General features: G+C 48.5%; 1 long non-coding RNA gene across 2 annotated transcripts; it reads right to left on the minus strand.

Annotated features, from left to right (window-relative positions):
• Positions 1–233: 233 nt before the first annotated feature.
• LOC139835241 (uncharacterized) lies at positions 234–3,462 on the minus strand. Of its 2 annotated transcripts, XR_011751018.1 has the most exons (4): positions 3,253–3,460; positions 2,987–3,161; positions 1,642–1,722; positions 234–360 (listed from the first exon to the last, which is right to left on the minus strand). It is a non-coding gene; the product is annotated as an uncharacterized lncRNA (long non-coding RNA). The 2 variants fall into 2 exon arrangements; XR_011751016.1 differs by having other exon boundaries at positions 2,987–3,462.
• Positions 3,463–3,913: the final 451 nt, after the last annotated feature.

Here is a 3,913-nt window from a genome sequence, read left to right on the forward strand (position 1 = left end):
AAGGTCTCCTACAGTCAGGATGGCTCTGATACCAGCTCTGTGGGGCCCCAGACTTACCAGTCCAGAACTCCTGTTATGCATACAATTTCACGATCCCAAGATCATTCCATCGTGAATACATAACCGAACTGATATCAGATTACAACATCCATTACAGTACCGAATTAAAATTATTACGAAAGTCTTACAACATCGGCCATCAAGGCCGTAATTCAACAAACAGCAGTGGAAACATCTTGACTCCAAACGGCGGTGGAACCCAAGTCAGGCCTTTACACTACAGGCGGCTGACTGGGAGAGCGTCCTAGTTCGCGTCTTCGGCGTCGTACTCTTCTTCTTCGTGGTACTCCTCTTCAAAGTCTGGCCAAGTAAATAGCCAGGAAAACAATGCCAATGAGTACGTTTGAATGTACTCGCAAACCACCTTAGAGAGAAATAAAGGATATGCAGTATGGCAGTAGCAAGGAACAGGCACTACACTAGGGCGACAAGGAGCGAGAGGTGGTTCCCCTCGAGAGTATGACATCTATAAGCCTTTGTTGAAAACCTTTTTGAAAACCAGTTTATTTGAAAACTAATAGGGAAGGAAGGCCCATTTTTATTTCCGGCCATCGGAGTAGCCAAAACACTTTCAACTTTCCACCGTACCTCCCAGGTACATTTCCAAAATCTGTTTGGAAAACACTTTTGTAAAACAAAACTCCTTCAATGCCAAGCAACAGCCTTTCCCATGTCCATAACCGTGGACACGGCTATTCGAATAGATTTACACTCTGCAGAGGTTGTACACTTTCCCCACAAGATCCGAATACTCATCGTGTGGGCATCATCCCTGCATAATCAACCTATGCCACGACAAGTACCCGATCGTAGTTTTTTGCCTGCTCGCCTTAGCCTAAGACATGCCGAATGAGTTGTACCTCCCAACACCAGAGTTCGAGGGCTGTCCAAGAGTAGCAAGGTCCCCAGCACACTCGACCCTCCGGAATGCCATCCAACCACTTAGGCATATTTCAATGGGAGCTCATAAGTTGTACCCCGCGTACCTAAACAGGCAAATAGGTTGCGTCCCTTCTCATGGGAAGAACCCCGGTCGAAGCGTCCATGGTCGGACTGCCACTACACTTGCAGGACTCAAACTAAGGCGAGACAAACTACTATGCTACGCCCCTTCCCACTTCAGGGTAATGTGGTTGCACTGGCTAGGTCCGGTTTCATACTATGGTCACCAAAGTTTTTTGAAAACAATTTTTCTCCATTTGCCTCCAGCAATTTCTCTTTCCATAAACCTTTTCATTTTCATAAACTCCCGCTTGGGCAGGGCTACCCCTTTCCAAGGTTTTCGAAACACTTCTTTTCTGGAAAACATTTTCTCAAACCTTTTTAAAGAGGGTTCCCAACCTATAGTCCGACTTTTCTTTGAAAAGCGGCAACAAGGATGATAAGGTGTTAAGCACCATATCTCTAGCAAGTGTTGGATCTGTAGGTATCACGAGGGCTGCACCCATAAGGGTGGAATCATAAAACTTCGAGTGGTGGAACCACTCACATAAATAAATAAAAGACATGCAATTTAACAAAACCTGTGATAATGCAAGAGTAAGATAATTAGGGTGAGACATGCATCAAGAGGTGGCTTGCCTTGATCAGCAAAGTGTCCCTGGCCTTCTTCCGCAAATCCTCCAAATTCACCTCCTCCTTTATTTCCGGCGGCGTTCGAATCTAGCGTCGCAAAATAAAAAGAAACAAGCACACACCGAATCAACAAACCATTCCAGAATACTGCACACAAAAATTTGGTAAAATCACAGTATGTAAATGTTTACAAATGCAAGCTACTGAAAGTGGTTTCACTAATTTATGATTTTTAAAACAAAAGATATGATTTTTACAATTCCAGAAATGACTTAAGAACCATTTAAATGGTCTAAATCTTTCTGTGAGTCGCAAAAATACAGGCAGTATACCTACTGAAAGCTAACAAAATGTATAACACACTTGCACAAGAATCACTTGCAAATAATTTTTTAAATAATTTAGACAATTTAAATGAGACAGAAACCAGAGCACACAATTAGCTAGCCACACCAGTATCAGAGCATCACCAACAAAAACCAATCATACCCATGGATAGCTAATACCAAATGTGAGCTAACCCCACTGGTTTGGCATTTTTAGGATTTGTGAGTGATTTTACAAAAATCATATACTGAAAAGGTGTAATGTTTCAGTAATAAAATCCTTAAAATTAATCTACAACTCTGAAAAATATTTCCTTTGGCACCAAATTACCATATAGATATGTCTACAAGTAGCACTTGGTTTTGTGTCAAAAACATTTATAGTTTTCAATTTAAAAATCAGTGAACAGCTCTCTGGTCCAATTTTAATTTGCTAACCAAACAAAATCCAAGAAGCTTCTGCATGTGAGTCTAGTGCCAAAATAAAGCTACTTACATCTACTTCACAACAAAATTATCCTCATGCAGAAAGGGTTTATAAATCTAACACAATAAATAAAATACACAACCAGATACCTTTTAGGTTCTTATTTATCAGCACATATTCACAGCACAAAATCACATGCATGAAATCTCCTGAGGTAGGGATATTGTTAAAAAGCCTCCAGAATTTTGAATCATCAATTTTGGACGTTTTATGAATTTACGGCGATTTAAAAGCTAGGCAGTAGTTTCTGGCAGGATTTTCCATATTAAAGAAAAAGGGGACAGTGGGCCGGAAGTGGGGGCGCGGCCCAGATCCGGCTCGGATCAGCCGCTGGGCAGCCCAGCTCCACCTGTGGACGCGCGGGAAGTAACTGGCTTGAACGGCCCGCGGCGGGGCCCGCTGGCCTGATGGCCATGCATGCCCAGGCTGCATGCATCCGATCGATGGGCATCCGACGGCCCACGTCGCGTCCTTCGGCGTTAACCAAAGAACGGCGGCGCGGCCGTGGAGCAGCGACGGAGGAGGAAAGGAGGCTCACCGCGAGGACACCGGGCGACGGAGGTGACGCGGAGGAAGTTGCAGCGAGGCCGGCGGCTCGATCACGACGTCCTGGACGTGCTCGGCGGCGGCGAGAGCGAGCTCTGCGGCTACAGAGAGCGCGGTGTGCTACTGACCGGGAAGGCGGCGACGAAACGGGACGAGGCGGCGGTCTCCTGGAAGGAAAAAGGGGCCAGGTTAGGCGCGTAAAGGTAAGGCGGTGGTGCAGAGAGAGAGAGAACAGGGACTGGGTCCTCAGAGAGAGACGGAGGGGAGCAGCGGCCATGTCCGCGACGACGGCCGGACGATATGAACTCGCTCGGTTCTTCTTTGCCGACGGGAAATAGAGGAGCGGGCTGTTCTGAGAGGAAGGATAGGTATGTGTGAGAGTGGGAGACGGGCTTGGAGGGATTATAAGCACGCACAGAGGCTCGGGTGCGTGCTAACAGCGACTGCCCGCGGTGCACCGTGGACACAGACCAGATCGACCACGGGAGAACTCCTCGGTGATGATTGGCGAGCCCTGGCGGTGAGGGAAGCATCTGTACGCGCGTGAGGGGGTTTTGGAGGGGCGCCGACGTTGGGAGCGTGCGGGCCTGGCGTGCAAGGTCTCGTCGCGTCGGGCCTGCCAGCTGTTCGATGAAACGTCTGCGGTGAGCTCGGACGCGTGTGCACAGGGGGAGGGAAGGGAGGCAGCAGGGCGAGCGTGGGAGAGCTGGTGGAGGTCTCCTCGTCCACCGCGCGTCATTCACAGGGCACCGGGGTAGGGCGTGGGGTGCGTGTTTTGGACATGCTCCGGGTGACGTGGTCACCACGGGCAGCTGGGGTGCACGGTCATGCAAGGGCAAGAAGGGCTGCATGAGGCTCTCGCTGGGGTCCGTCTGAGCAGAGATGGAGTGCAGGGAGTGTCAGCTGCTACTGCCAGGGC

This window comes from Lolium perenne, chromosome 2 (genome assembly GCF_019359855.2).
Source record: "Lolium perenne isolate Kyuss_39 chromosome 2, Kyuss_2.0, whole genome shotgun sequence".
NCBI classification, from domain to species: Eukaryota; Viridiplantae; Streptophyta; class Magnoliopsida; order Poales; family Poaceae; genus Lolium; species Lolium perenne.